This window comes from Ursus arctos, unplaced genomic scaffold (assembly GCF_023065955.2).
Source record: "Ursus arctos isolate Adak ecotype North America unplaced genomic scaffold, UrsArc2.0 scaffold_2, whole genome shotgun sequence".
In the NCBI taxonomy this organism is placed as follows: Eukaryota; Metazoa; Chordata; class Mammalia; order Carnivora; family Ursidae; genus Ursus; species Ursus arctos.
The window spans coordinates 84,278,483-84,294,879 of NW_026622874.1; the positions used below are offsets into that span (position 1 = coordinate 84,278,483).

General features: G+C 40.5%; 1 protein-coding gene across 4 annotated transcripts in view; it reads left to right on the forward strand.

Moving 5' to 3' along the window:
• Positions 1-16,397, forward strand: part of TNRC6A (trinucleotide repeat containing adaptor 6A) — a 102,166-nt gene that overhangs the window by 45,466 nt on the left and 40,303 nt on the right. The window contains exons 1-2 of one of the 4 annotated variants that reach the window (XM_057315438.1): positions 7,014-7,106; positions 8,241-15,681. The exons of 2 other annotated variants lie outside the window; for them this stretch is intronic. The gene's annotated coding sequence lies outside the window, so the exon portion shown is untranslated. Of the gene's footprint in view, positions 1-7,013; positions 7,107-8,240; positions 15,682-16,397 lie in introns of those variants that run through there. One more of the 4 variants, XM_057315437.1, reaches the window with a different exon arrangement.

Sequence of the window (16,397 nt, forward strand, 5' to 3'; positions counted from 1 at the left end):
TGTGCAGTGAAAGGGATGCATTAAGAAGAGTTTTAAGGGAATAGAGGAGGGGAAATTGCTTGTCATAAAACGCTGTTAAGATTAGCAGAACCTAGGATGGGGGTGGGTGGCGATTAGTTATTTCCTAGAAAAGGTGGACAGGAAGATTTGCAAGAAAGGCATCAAGGCATTTTAGGCACAAAGAACATCATGAAAAAGAATGGTACCTTTTGGAGTGTTGCAGACCAATGCGTGTGGGCATAACAGGATATGAATCTGGCCATGCCAAGGACTTTAGATGATTTCTGAAGTCACTTTAGTGATATAGATAACTTGGGCAGACAGATGATAGATTTGGGGGAGAGGGTGAAAATTGGGGGGGTGCGTGTCAAGATGTAAGCGGAGACCAATCAGGAAGTTTTTGCAAGAGTAAATTAATGGAGGGCGGAAATCACAGCAGGGACATTGTAGATGATAAGGATGCATTTGAATTCTATCAAGGAGATAATCTATTGGGGATAGGGAGAATTTGAAGAAGAAATCCCTGCTTGAGTAAATAGTGAGGTCATTTTCTAAAATAAATGACCCCTTCTTTCCTACATCTCTGGCAGTCCTGACTTACTCTTGCCTTTACTTCTCTTCTTCTGTCTGCTACGGGAACCTGTCCTTTAGAGGTTGCCATTTCCCCTCGTTCTACTCTCATGACTTTTTTTCCCACCTGTATGATGAATCCTAAATTTATATTTTTTAGTTCATACTTTGAACTTTAGAACCATATATTCAGTTGCATTCTACACATGGATATCCTATGTCAGTGGTTTTCAGAGTTTATCTGAGGACTCCTGAGAGGCTGCCTGAAACTGTCATGAGATCCACAAGGTCAAACTATTTTCATAAAGATAGGAAGACTATTTGTCTTATTCACTTTTTTTCTCATGAGTACATAGTGTTTTCTAGAGGTGCCATGATGTGGATGTTACAACAAATTGGACGCAGAAGCAGATGTGAGGATGTACCTGCTTTCTGTTAAGCCACATATTAAATTCGGAAGAATGTCAAACAGTGTATGCTTTCACTGGCTTTTTGTTTGGGAAAATAGTTATTTCAGAAAATATATATTCATGTAAGAGTTTATTTTTTTAAATGAATTAATATTTTTTAAAAAATCTCCCTGTTTAAATAATATGGTGAATATAATTGTAACCCACATAAACAGAAGATTTTTGGTGTTCTTAGTAACTTTTTTAAAAATACAAAGGCGTCTGGAAACCAAAATGTTTGAGAATTGCTGTCCTGAAGTAACAACAAACCTAACACATCAAACACTAAAGTCATTCTCTCTCACGTATTTCCCACACTTAGTTTTTGTCTTCTGTTTCATGCCTTGGTAAATGGTACCACTGTCTACCCACATTCCAGGCCAGAAACCTGGGGGTCATCCTTACTCCTCTTTTTTTAACCTAGATGGCAGTAGTGGTCACTAACATTTATTGAGTGTTAGCCAGGTGCCAGGTACTATTCTCAGTTCTTTGCATCCATTATCTTGTTAAAACTTCACAACAACCCTACATGGTTAGAGGTATTAATACTTATCTCTGTTTTACAGATGAGGGAACAGAGGTACAGGGTGGTTAGGTACCTGGCCCACAGTTATACATGTAGTAAGTTGCAGAGCCAAGATTTGAATCTAGTCTGTCTTTTGTACCTGCACTTCTTTCTTCTGGAACAGTTTAGATAGATGGATGTGATATGTTTCTTGAGGATTTTATATGCACATTCCCAATAAAGTCATCTGGGCCTCGTGGGTTTTAGAGAGGTAAATCTTGGAGGACTTTTTCAGTGTCTTCTGTTATTATAGGATCTTCTGCTCTATGAGCTGATTTTGGTAAATTATATTTTATAGAGCAGACGCTGGGAAACTATAGCTTGCAAATTTGGCCCATTGCCTATTTTTGTATATCAGGTCTTGCTGGAACACAGCCACATCCATTCATTTATGTGTTGTCTGGGGCTGGTTTTTGTGCTACAATAGCAGAGCTGAGTAGTTGCAAGAGAGACTGGATGGCCTGCAAACCCTAAAATGTTTATTGTCTGGCCCTTTATAGGAAAAATTTGCCAGACTATGTTATGGAACATTGTTCCATTTAGCTGGGTTTTCTGTTTTATTGGTATAGATTATACATAGTATTTTCTTGTATTTCCAGAATCTCTACATTTGGAGTTATGTCTTTTTTTTTTTTTAATCCCTGGAACTATTTATATTTCTTCTTTTTTCTCCCCATTGTTTAGGATTACTAGAATTTTGTCAGACTTATTGGAAATGGTGTTGGTGTTCCATCTTCTGCTGTACTCTTCAACAGTTTAAATAGCATTAGACTTAGAGTTACATGTTTCTTAAAAGTATGCTAGTAAAAAAAAAAAAGTGTTGCAGTATTGATCAAACTGTCTGATCCTGATGGGGATTTCATCAGTTCCTCCATTTCGTCTGTGCTAATCAGTCTTTATTTTCTTGCCTTTTGTGGGGTCTGTTTTAAATCCTTCCTCCATCTTTTCAAATTATAGAGTTGAGCCTAAAGAAATATCTTAATTTTATTTATTTATCTGACAGAGAGCACAAGCAGGGGGAGCAGGAGGCAGAGGGAGAGGGAGAAACAGCCCCCCCCCCCCCCGAGCAGGGAGCTTGATGCGGGGCTTGATCCCAGGACCCCGGGATCATGACCCAAGCTGAAGGCAGACGCCCAACCAACTGAGCCACCCAGGTGCCCCAAGAAATATCTTAATTTTAGAAAATCATCTCATTTTTTTCCATTTTCATTTTTTAAAAATTAGGTTAACTACTTAATTTTTTTCATAAAGTCATGCGTTGGGGTTATTAGTTCACTTGTAAAGTCATTGATTGCTACTTTTATCTTCACTAATTCCTTCTTCTCCTTCTGTTAGTTCATTTTTTGACTTGAGTAAGATGCTTTATATTCATTCTTGTTTGTCGAAAATAACTAAGACTAGAAATTTTTCCTTGAGCACTGGTTTAGCCATATCTTAAAATTTATTCTGTGTATTGTTTTCACTAGTATTTTCTTTTCTTTTCTTTTTAAGATTTTATTTATTTAACAGAGACAGCCAGCGAGAGAGGGAACACAAGCAGGGGGAGTGGGAGAGGAAGAAGCAGGCTCCCAGCAGAGGAGCCTGATGTGGGGCTCGATCCCAGAACGCTGGGATTACGCCCTGAGCCGAAGGCAGACGCTTAACGACTGCGCCACCCAGGCGCCCCTTCACTAATATTTTCTTGATAACCCTGCAGTTCTGGTATTTCTTCTTCAGCTCAATATTTAAGGCAGTTTTATTTGCTAGTTTTGTTGTTTCTAATATGATTGCATTGTAATCCAGAAATACCATCTGTATTATTTGTACTTTTTGCAATTTAGTGATGTTTTCTTTAGTGCTATATGGTGTGTGTGTGTGTGTGTGTGTGTGTGTGTGTGTGTGTATTTTCTATGACTGTCCCATAGGTATTTGTCAAAAAGGTGTTATCTGTTTTCAAGGTAGATGGTTTTGCTTTTTTTTTTTTTTTACCCTCAGTTTTTCTGTCTTCATTTGGTTTACATGTTTTGATACTAAGGTGTGGTATGTAGGGTTCTTAGCTGTTTATATCTTTTTAGTTGGTTTCTTTTATCAGTATGAGATATCTCATTCTTTATGATGCTTTTCTGATTGAATTTTTTTAACCTGACATTAATATTGCTTTTATTTAAATTTTGTTAACATTTTTCGTCCTACAGTTGTCTTTGTACTTTCCCCCCTTCAACTTCCTGTATTGTTTTATCTCAGGACTGATTTTTGCAAAGTATTCCTTAAGTTTTTATTTTCTTAACAAACTGAAGATACTTGATTAACAAGTGAATTTAACTCATTCATATTTATTTTGATTACAGATCTTTGGGGGCTTATGCTTGGCATCTTTTTTGTATTTCATATTAACTGCAGTTCTGAAATAATTATTTTATTGCCTTTTCTGTATCTGTTGAATGGATCAGATTTTCTTGTTTTCTCATTTTTTCCCTCTTTCCGATGGTTTGGATATTTACTGACATAATGAACCTAAATTTTAACTGCACATACACAGTAGCCAAAATTATTCAGTAATTATATCTGTTACCCAGCAACCACATCTTTACCTCCCTATGTACACACACTGTTAACTTCTTCTTTATTCATCTAGTACGTTTCATGTTTACATCTGAAATTTCTCTTCAGATTACCTAGTTCAGTTTTATAATCAATAGTTACATTTTCTTAATGTTTTTACTGGTTTTGGTGAAATTTTCCGGCCCCAGAAATGAGGCCCTGTGTCAGCCTTATTTTCCCTGTGACACTTCATCTATAAGTATAGCAGCTCTCTGAATTTGAGGTAGGGATGGGGCTGCTATGTGACGTGTAAATCCTGCTTCTGAATTCCTGGTCGCTTTTAATGGAGTTTTGAGGTTCTTGTACATTCTTCATGTAGACCATTCACAGTGTTTGCCTGTGGGTTATCTTCTAGTTCCTTGAATGTATTAAAGAACATGTTCCTGTTGCTATCTCATATAAGCAATATCTTGTTTGGGTTTTAAATTGTTAAAATTTTTTCTTTTCCTGTTGGTAATGAAGTGACAGGCAAGTCTGGATTTTAGCAGTGGATAGTATTATAAACGTTATAAGGTTACGTTCAGTTGCCAAATACCACACTGTAGCCGGTACAGAACCGTAAAGGCTGCATTAGAGTTTTGTGTTCTCTATGATTTCATAGTTACATATACTTTATCTTTTTTTTGTTTGTTTGTTTCAGAAGTACTTTAGAATATTCTAGTGCCTTATTTTCCTTGTGAGAAAGGAGTATACATTATTGGTACTTCTGGAAACATTAAATTATCTGGGAGACAAAAGTTTCACACATAAAGTAATTAGACCTAGAATGTACTTGTCTCAAATTCTTAATGTGAGGCTTTTCAGTTGCCTTCAAGAGGAATGGAAAAGATTCCAAGCCATAGATGGAATATATGTGATTTTTCAGTGCAGGTCCTCCTGAACGATAATTTGCTTGTATTACTTTAGAAAAATCAGTCACATTTGAAAAAGGCCAGATCACATAGTAAAAATATATTAGTATTAGTGATGTAGGCTAAGTCCACCAGTGGCTCAGAGAAAGAAGGTGGTAGTGAGGCCAGACTGCTAAATGAAGGAGACTCTAGAGCTGGGGGGGGGGGGGGGGCAAGGGTGGTGACGTGAGGTTCGGGTGGCTACTGGATACAGTACTGGTGACCTCTTTATTTCAGCATCATGCACATTGTAGGCATTTGACAAACATTGCCTTTATTTGGCCCACGGAATAGCTTCTATCTACTTAGTTTTTACATTGTGCTGGGTACTAGACCAGGACTGCCTGTACTGTATAGACAAGGAGAAAGACGCAGAGATAACCCAGTTCTGGTGGCGGGCTAATCTAATTTCAGGACTGGAGCTCTCAACCCTTGAACAGCGTTTTCTCCTAGTGTCCTCCCTGGTCACATGGAGACATTTCACTTTATTTATCTGACAGTGGCATCTGTAAAGACGCATCAGACTCTCACAGAGACGTTCAGCTGTTACAAAAGTGTAAGGCGGTGTCGTGCTAATCATTAAAAAATAGCCACTATTCATATAGCTTTGTATTTGGCGCTCTGTAAGCGGTACCATATTTAACTTTAGGATAGCCCTGCAAGGTATAGGTTTTATCCCCATCTTACAGAGGAGACCATAGGCTCAGTCAGGTAGACACACCTTGCCCAGAGACACAAAGCTTAGAAAAGGCAGCCCTGGGATTAAAACCTGGGTCTGTCTAGCACTAAAAGTTCATATACCGTGCTGCCTCTCTGTAGTTTTAGAGATTGGGTATATCTTCACCAGTTTAAGGCATTTCCATCAGTTTGTTTACTTATTTAATCTCTTCTAAGAGTCTAGAAATCCACTGTTCATAGTTTCTAGTTGTTCATACGCTAGACAAATGGCTATTTCTCAGATTTGCTTAAGACAGGAGATCTAAGTTGTTTCTCCAGTTTTGATTAGTTTCATGGATTTCATTCTATAGTATTTGTATTGACTTCCCCATTCTGAGTTTGTCCTATTTGACCCAGACTTTACATTTCAACAACAAAAAATGCTGTTAACTTTGCCTTTTTGTAAAGAAACGGTCAGATTGTTTTCTACCCTTTCTGTCTGTTCTTGTGTTGTCTTTCAAAGATGAAGATTAGGCACCAAACACATTACAAATGAGGCAGATTAAGAATAGTTTCCAGGGAATTGAGGATCCTTTTAGGATGACCAAAACTTGATTCAGCACTTTTGCTCTTTTAGCTGTTGTGAGTTCCATAGTTGTATAATCAGTGCTTGTTCTCTGGTCAGAATAATATGGGCCAGAGCTGGTGAGCAGGAGCCATCATCCAGACCAGGGGATGCCAGTGGCATCCATGCCCTTGTCGGAGGGGTAGTTGCAGAAGTAAAATTGGACTCTCTCCTAAGAAAACCTGAGCCTGTGAATGAGGATATCCTCGCACACTTGAACTTCTGTTCCTTTAGGGTTGTTTTTCTTAGTGCCTTTTTACTTAGATGGCTTACTGTGGAGGTACACTTTACTGGCTAATCTTTTCCACCCCTTTTCTTTTGTTGGGATTAGTGCCAGAACAGATAAAGCCCAGTGTAAGCCAGCCTCAGCCTGCCAACTCTAATAACGGCACTTCCACAGCAACCAGCACTAATAATAATGCCAAGCGAGCCACAGCCAACAATCCGCTAGCAGCAGCAGCAGCAGCAGCAGCAGCAGCAGCAGCAGCCACAGCCGCCACAGCAGCCACAGCCACCACAGCCGCCACAGCAGCCGCCACAGCAGCCGCCGCAGCCAGCACAGGCCTTGCCTCGGTATCCGCGAGAAGTACCACCACGATTTCGCCACCAGGAACACAAACAGCTTCTAAAGAGGGGTCAGCATTTTCCTGTCATAGCAGCAAACCTGGGATCTGCTGTTAAAGTGTTAAGCAGCCAGTCAGAAAGCAGTGCTTTAACAAATCAACAGCCACAAAATAACGGAGAGGTGCAGAACAGCAAAAACCAGTCAGGTGAGAGAAGGCATTTCTTACGAGACTCCAACCGTCCTCATTAGCGCAGCAAGTTGATACATTCATGGCTTTTTGGGGATGTATTTGTGTCCGTCAGTACCTGCGTTGCAAAATAAGAGTTCTGTGCAGGGAGTTATGAATGGGGGAATCCTGAAATGTTTCCTGTAAGCTGACTGCCCATCCTACTCTTTAAATGATTATTTTAGTCACCCTCCCTCCAGGTTCTACCCATTTTCATTAGCAGCTTATAGCTTAAATCGATAAGACTACAGCTAAAATTGAGCACTGCCCCCCTAAGCATATGTGCTAAGCAGTTGTACATATTATTGCAATGAATCCTCAACAGCCCTATGAGGCCCGAGTTATTCTTTTTTTTTTTTTTTTTTTAAAGATTTTATTTATTTATTCAACAGAGATGGAGACAGCCAGCGAGAGAGGGAACACAAGCAGGGGGAGTGGGAGAGGAAGAAGCAGGCTCATAGCGGAGGAGCCTGATGCGGGGCTCGATCCCATAACGCCAGGATCACACCCTGAGCCGAAGGCAGACGCTTAACCGCTATGCCACCCAGGCGCCCCAGGCCCGAGTTATTCTTATCATCACTTTTCAGTAGAGGAAACTAAGGCACCAAGACTTTCGATCACTTGCCCATGATCGCTCGGTTACGCTGTGCTAGAGAAAGACCACGGCACATGGAAATGGTGTTCAGAGAGCACGTGCATTCAGTGATGGCCACAGAAGGGCCTTTCTGAGCTCCATAATGATGGGGAGGCAGACAATGTATGTGATTACAGTTTCTCAAAGGCCAGTTTGTTTCAGTATGTTCTGATAGGCTCTGATGGTTTGTTAGTCCATTCATTCCTCAAACTATTTTGAAGCATTTACTACAAGCCAGATAGAGAATTGAAGAGAATCAGGGTTCCCACGCATGAAAACACTAGCATATACTGGTTATGAACAAAGTCTCTAGAGCCAAATGCACCAGGTTTTTAAATCCTGGCTCCACATATACCAGCGTTTGTGACCTTGGGCACGTTACTTAATTGCTCCATGGGTCTGCGTCTCATCCGAGCAGCCATTGCTAACTGTCCCAGCAAGAGTTACTCTCTGTCTCTGTGCTCTCTTATATGTATTAGGAACTCCTCTGTCCATGCTGTTATGGTACTGCACAGCTAGCAAGTCGCAGAGCTGGCATTACATCAAGATCTTTCTGACTCCAAAGCTGTGCTTGTAACAGGCTTGCTGTACTTGGGCACCATGCTGGGTGTGGTAGGTAAGGAGGAAGAGGACACAAATGTGATTTTTCTAGCATGGGTAATTAGAGCAGCACATTATTATTGGAATGGATACAAACTTAAGTTATGACCCTGAGTTAATACTAACCCCCCTAGCCACTTACTACCTTATGTGGGCTTGACCAAATCACTTAACTTACCTCGACCCTCTCCTAAACTGTAAAGTATGGATATTAGTGCCCAACCTATATGGTTGCTTTGAGTATTAAATTATGTGATGTGTTTAAGCACGTAGCTTAGCACCTGATATTTAGGTACTGAATGAATTATATTCCCTCAGACTTTTGCAGAAGGACCCGTACTTTTCAGGAAGAAGAGTCTGGTTTAGACATATTACATGTAACACCAAGCAGTTAATTTGGCTTGAAGTTCATCTGAGAAATGAGGTTGGAAGCAGATATAGTGAGTCATCGGTATGTTGTTTTTTTTTTTTTTTTTAATGTGATCAAAGCCTTAGGAGAGGCTACTTGCACAGAGAATGCTTGAGTACCTACCTATTACAAGCTAAACAGTGGTGGTATCACACTTAACAAAATGAACAGGGAAGTGGGCTTGTAAATTTAGAAAATGGTATGTTGAGTACCATTTTCAAAATTTGGGAACAAAGGTGTTTTTGAAATGGAAACAATAGGAGTGTAAGAATGTTTCTCACAAATGGGTATGGGTCAGAAATTCCAAAAGTATTAAAGGTGTGCATTCAGATGAAAAGAAGGCCTATGTGAGCATAGAAGAAGTCTTCCAGCAAAGGCTGAGAAGGACAAATACCCACCTTGTTCCACAGAGGACTTGACGAAGGGGCGCCGCGTTCATGTGGAGGTGGGAATAGAAGCCAGGAGGGCACAGCAGTCTCTGCCCGAGGTCTGGAATTGATGTGGATGACCAAGGCAGAGCACTGTGCAGGAAAACCAGATCTGTGCTTTTGTCTTTTTTAAAAACATTTGTGAATCCCCACTTACCAGCATAGGTCACATATTTACATTAAAATATCTGTGTAAGTGCTACTAGGAGTAGTAGCAACTTCAGCCCATAAGAGACCATCAGGTGTCTGTGAACTAGGGAGGGCTTCTTAGACCGTTAGGTCTGCCCTGGCCTCTGAGGTTATTTACAACAGTGATGATCACAGTGGTCCGGCGACTAACCCTCATGGGGTGTTCGCTGCCGCACACACGCTATGTTAACACATTCCGTCCTAACCTTACAGACCAGAGATCAGTGAAGAGCAGTGTCATGTACGTTACACACAGCATGAGGAGTAGTCTGCAAACACAAAAGTTGCGTGTTGTGAATCAGAGGTAGTTCAGAACTATGTGAACATAATCTGAACTGTTTTTATGTTGGTATTTCTGTTTCACTTTTTTGTTTCCTGAGCAAATACAGTTAAAGGAGTAGATTTGACGTGTAGGTCAATACATACAATAAATATGCACACAAAAGTTTACTTAAAGTTTTTGTGGTAAAAGTGAGGGGTACAGTGCTGGATACACTTCCCTTGTCCTCACATAATTCAGTTCTTGTTCATTCAGTGCAATCAGGGAGCAGGGATAGTCCCTAGATGAGAATATACTTTATAAATCAGAGAACCTAAGCTGAGCACCTTCAGGCCAGCAGGTAAGTGAAGTAGCAGATGAAAAGGAGTGATGGGGGCAGGGGTAAATATATTGGCTTTGTACCCCACCTGAATGCCTTTACAAGCCTGTAGAACCCTGCTCTGGTCAAACGAGACAGCTCTGTGGGCTCAGCTGCCAGTTTGTGGCTATACCTCAGACACTAAGTGATGCTTTCAGTCAACATCAAGACTTCTCTTGGGCAGTTGATTTCTTAGAGCCTTAGGGTGTTGGGCTCTGCTACTGCCCACATAACTCTCGAAGCTGGGGGACTTACAGGGCTTCATGTAATAGAGGGTCTGAAGGCGGGTGGGGGGGTGGCAATCATATACCTAACAGGGCTGGCAGCAGTATTGTTCTTATGGTCCAGAGTATTCCAGCACACATTTTATCATCCAGCTGACATGTACCACGAAGCTAAAAGAATAGAGAAACAAATACCCATATACTCTGCACCCAGGTCCAGCAGTTAGTGTTTTCCCATCTTGACTTCACACACATAGCTCCTTTCCACTCCTTCCTTCACCTTCCTCCTCAACCGGACATGTACACCTTCCCCATCATATGTACATACATATGCACACATATGTACATTCATTATATTTCACCTTTAATACTTCCACAGGAAATCCCCTGAGAATAAGGATAGCCTCCTGTACAACCATGATACTACGATCCACCCTTAGGCAAAAGGGGAGGCACATTCAGCCGATCTTGTAATAGGTAGTTTGTGTTCACATTTCCACTGGTTGTCCCAAGAATGTCATTGTTTGTTTATAGTATGATACCATTTATATAAAATGTAAAGCTTCTGTGTTGCTTAGGGATGAGTTCAGATTTGAGGGTCCCCGCTCAGTGACCCACTGTGGAAGGAAGATGTGATCAGAGAAGGGGTACACAGGAGTTTTCTCTATTAGTGTATTTCTTAAGGGGAGGAGTATGTGGGTATTGTCTGTATTAATCTTTATAGCCTTTACTACGTTTGAATTTTTCTTTTCTTTTTTTTTAAAAGAACCTCAAGGACATTTGAGCTGTAATGGTGAATGACCAAGAAATGGGGCTGTTTTAATGGGGAAAAAAATGTTAAAGAAACATTTAAAGATGAAAATGTTGTCCATCTGCCTATGCTCTTTACTGTGTTTTCAGTGTGGGATCTATCCTTCCTGTCCTGGAAGTTCCAGTTCTTACTCTCTACTTGTACCCCTTCCCCCTTGGTCTGTAAACATAGTTACGTTTGTATCATCTTTCTTAAGAAAAAAAATTAAACCCCAGTCTCTTGAGGACATTATAGACTTTCTCTCCTCCCCCTTCTTACAGAATAGTCTATGTTTGCAGTCCCTAATACATGACTTCAGTCCTCTGTAATCTGGCTCCTGCTCACTTGACTAAAATAGCTCTTACTAAGGTCATTGGTCTTCCGAATGTCAAATCCAGGCTTAGTGATTTTCAGTTGTAGCTGTGGTGAAAAAAACAACAACAGGCTTTTCCGTTTCATCTTCATAGACAGTGACTTTTTTTTATTGTTGATCACTTCCTCTTCCTTAAAGCTCTTTCATTCTTTCTCTTTTCTTTGACCAGTTTTCAGATTTTATTCCCTCCTGCAGCTTTGCTTCAGATCTCTCCCGAGTTTTAGGTTCATGCCTTCCGATGTCTTCAGCTGATGTCGGGCCCCTTAAGCTCCACACATCCAAAATTGAACTCCTCGTCTTGCCACATACCAGTGTCATTTTCTTTTTTTTTTTTTTTAAGATTTTATTTATTTGACAGAGACAGCCAGCAAGAGAGGGAACATAAGCAGGGGGAGTGGGAGAGGTAGAAGCAGGCTCATAGCAGAGGAGCCTGATGTGGGGCTCGATCCCATAACGCTGGGATCACGCCCTGAGCTGAAGGCAGACGCTTAACGGCTGCGCCACCCAGGCGCCCCACCAGTGTCATTTTCTGAGTTCTGTTGCTCAAAAGGTAGGCACACCCAGTCACCACCCATCTAGAAATCTTAAAATCATGTTTGGCCATCTCCATGTCTCACAGGCCACTGGTTCACCCCCATGTCCTGCTGATTTCAATTCCAAAACGTCTCTCAGCTCTGCTCTCTTGTGTGCACGGCCATCAGCACGGCCCTAGTGGAGGCCCTCACCATCCGGTGTAGAGCAGCAGCCCTTAGATTGTCTGTTATGGCTGTCTCCCCACCATCCTGACCTCATCTCTCAGACCAGAGACCAGTCATGATCCATGCATTGCATTTGATTGGTAGTATTACTTTTGTCGTCTTTAATCTAGAACAGAGGATGGCTTGCAGCCCATTTCAGTCTGGTTTTATTGGAAGACTGCCACGCCCACTCATTTACATGTTGTCTCTGGCTGCTTTCAGGCGACAATGGCAGAGTGGTTGCCACAGAGACCATCTGGCTGCCAAAACTGAAAATATTCACTAATTGGGCCTTTACAGAAGAAGTTTGCCAGCCCCTGGACTAGAGACCGGAATAACTGAAAGAAACATTTGACCTTTGTCACCGAGTGCTGTTTGAAATTGTGCATGTCAGGTTCTCGCATATTCTCAAGTGATAACATGTCATATTTCTCAGAAATACTCTAAAACCCGAGTACATTTACTTCTGAAGACTTTGCCCTTCTGGTGACAAGGAAAAGTCTTTAAGGCAGAAGGCACGTATTTAACTATTTTGTTTGTTACATGCTGTATATTTAATAAGAAAAACAAATGAATTTTCCTGGACTTAAATTCTTTCTGAGCAGATTATACTGTTTCTTTACAAATCACTTGAATTATCACAAGTCTTCGCTCTGCCCCCACATAGCCCTTTGATCTTTGTGAATAGGTGCCGTGAAGTGCACTGTTCTTTCTGAGGTGAGGTGCTAGAGCTGCTCCAGTTCTCCTGTGTGAAAGTGGGAGCTGATGGTATGATTTTGGATTTCCAGTGTTCTTTAGTAAGGCACAGTCTTCCAAATCTTCATTTGCCTACATCAGTGCAGTGTGTAAAAATTTGTATTTTGCACCACACTCCGTAAAACTCAGCTGCCCCCTTTCCTCCTACCAGCTCGGGGCTTCACAGTCTTACTGTTTTTCCCTGGAAAAACTTAACAGGATTGTTAATTATGTTCCTCTGTGTTTATCCTCTGGATCATTCGTGATGATGGGTTTGGCTTCCTGTCTGTAAGGGAAACATTAAAATTCACTTCTCCCAATTCTGAAAGAGTCTCTGTCTCTGTGAAATGTTTTAGTTGCACTTGCTGAGGAGTCCTCTTCTTTTCACAGCTCTGGTTAGACTGGGATCTCCCCACCTCTGTCTGAGCTATACATTTTTCATAACCAAAAGATCTTTGGTAAATGTAGTTTTTGATACAGCCTTTTAATTTTGGTTTTTGAAAGTATCAAGTAGTTTTTAGATTAAAAATGAAATTTTAGCCAATAAATGCTGACGGTGTCTCTCATTTTCCTAAAATACATAGGAATATATAGCAAAAGACAAATTTAGACCATCCTCGCCCTCTCCAAACAAGGTCATGACCAGATGCTGAGAGAAATTTTTACTAACATTAAAGGTGATAGAGTTTGGTTTGCAGAATGGATCCTACTATTTGCTGGGGTTTTTTTTGTTTGTTTGTTTCCTTGCTTTTGATGTATTCTGACATAAATGACTTCACATTTTGGGTAAGTAGTCAAATCTGTGTCATTTCTTTTGTGGTGTCTTTGCTTTTATGCATAAAAAATTCTCATTCACTGGTAACTTCATGGTTTCATCTTTTAACACATTAGTCAGATGAAATTATTTTTGATAAATTTTCTGATTTTAAGAAATCTTTTAAAAGTATCAAATATTCCTTTTCTCCTACTGATTTAAAATACTAATGTTTGACAAACACTTGGGTCTGTCCCTGGCTTCCTTGTGCCGTTCAGCTGAAGTTTAGCTACTCTGGCAGTGGGCACTGGTTAGCTGTCGCATAACTCTGCAGCTCCCCCCACCCCCACCCCACCACTGAAGTTTTCTTTCTCGCTCTCATGTTTTATGTGGATTTTTAAATCACTTTAACCAGGTTACAGACTCTTGTTAGCAATTTCTTATAATTAAATTCTAAGAAAGAATATTATTCTATCTTCCTATTCAGGAACAAGTTTCTGTACTTAATCGAGTTGTCTTCAGTGGCCTGCAATAAAATGTAATCATGTATGACTTTAAATATTTCTGTTAGCTTTATTCCAAGTTGCTTTATAGTTTTTGTGGCTGTTGGAGTTAGGATCTTTTCTCAATCACATTTTCTTGTCCACTACTTCTGACATACAGGAAAACTATTGCTTTTTACATGTTACCCTATTTTGTTTCTTTTCTGCTATGCTTACCTTTTTTCTGGGTCCTCTTCCATCGGTCAGTACTTCCAGCACAAGGCAGAGTATTAGTGTTGAGGACAAGTACCCTGCCTTTGCCCTGTCGGTATGAGAATGCTTCTGCTGTTGCACTGTTAAATTCCGGGTCTGTCCTTTCGTGTTCAGCCTAGGTCGTTTTGTCTGACATTCCCAATCTTGCTTTGTTACTCCTGCGGGGTGGAAGTGGCAGGAAACAGTGGCGAGTGTGAGAAAACAAACAGTGGCAACAGGTACTTTTACTCATGTCTTTGAGGTGATGATGATGGTGATGGTTGCTTGATTGTTAGATCTGGAGAAAAGTGGTTGGATTTGGGGCTTGGTGGTGTTTGGGATTTGCCATGCACAGTAAATGAGCAAGAATAAATCTTAGGTTTTAGGAAACTTACTGAGATGAAGAAAACCATAAAGAAACAGTATTTTTTTTTCCCATTTGGGAAGAGGCATCTGTGGGGGGATAATCCAGGAGTTAGCGTTCTGTTTGAGATCTTTAAGTAGAGATTTAAAGTAAGCAAGTTGTATGATTTCTCATTTTGCTCCTCATGAGGTAGACGTGGTGGGGTGAAAAATGTGCTTTGAAAAAAATCACGAGAGTCGTCAATATGTATTAATTAGTAATAATAACAGCCCTCATTTATTAAGTATCTAATTTGAGTCAGATATGGTTCATAGCATTTTTAAGTATTAACCACTTAGTTTTCCAGCAACTGTTTAGGACAGGTGCTATTCTTATTCCCCCTTTACAGATGAGGAAACTAAGGTACAGTCTGGTTGCAGAGTTTTGCTCTTAATCACTGTACCAGACTGCCCCTCGTGGAGCACTTCGGCACTGAACTAAATACTTCACACAGGACAGTACAGTTAACAGCTGGGTAAAGAGGTACTGTTTGTAGCCCTGTTTTGCAGATACAACTGCTGCATAGAGCCCAAACTTGAGTCTTGGTGTCTGTGAGAGTTCAGCCATGTTCTCAGCCACCTTGATTTATTACCCAGTGCTGAATCTCTGCCTTCCTCATGTGATTTGTTATAACTTAACCTCCGGGCCTCGAATTCCCCATCTACAAAGTCAAGGTAGTAACTGCCCTAGGGTTGTTCCAAGGAATCAGTGACAAAAATGGATAGAAAACACGTGATCCATGATCCGTGCTGAATGATATTGCTGGTGGTGCAGGTGCTGGTGTATTGGTTTGTTTTTATCCCTTGAGACAGACTGTTCGGTATCCTGCGTTTGATGAGAAAAACCTCATGGGCACTGAAAGATGACAGACTTCATTTGGCAGCTTAAAACAGTGATTCCCAAACAGTGAGTGGAGATCAGAGACTCTTATGGAACTTTAAGATTCATGTATTTGGTGAATTACATGTACACTTTTGGTCTCTCTCTAGTCCCCCCCCCCTTTTTTTTTTTTTGCTATTCTTTCTAGCTCATAGAGTTTTGCTGCTTGACAATTGTGCTTTGAGAGAAAATGATGCAAGATGAACCTGATTTTCCGTATTAGCAATATACCAGTAGAGAGTTTACATTTGCTTTCTAGGCCTACAATCCCTGGCGGTTGGTTCGTTAAGTCTGGGATGTGACTTGAACATGTGTGTTATTTAAAAACACTACATAGGATTCTGAGTACTACTCTAGTCAAGAACTACAATATAAGCAACCCCCTAAAGACAGTCTAAATGCAGACATCTTATGCAGGTTAATATCTCTGAGGAACTTCTAACTACCAGATTCTTAAACTGAATGAGAGGAATGAATCTGGGGAGGTATTAGAAGCATGAGAACTGCCTGCCCCCTACCTGCAGGAAAATAACTAGATGATAATACATAGCGGTGAGTCCAAGATCATAGGATTCCATGACTGGTCATTAATGGTGTTTAGTGTCATCTCTTGATCTTTTTAATCATCATAATTCTGTGATTTCCTATAAAACATGTCTATGAAGGTAAACTAAGAATTTTTATGAAGGAGGATGCAACTAAAAATATTCCTACTTGCGTGCAGTATTTCAGGTTGAATAAAA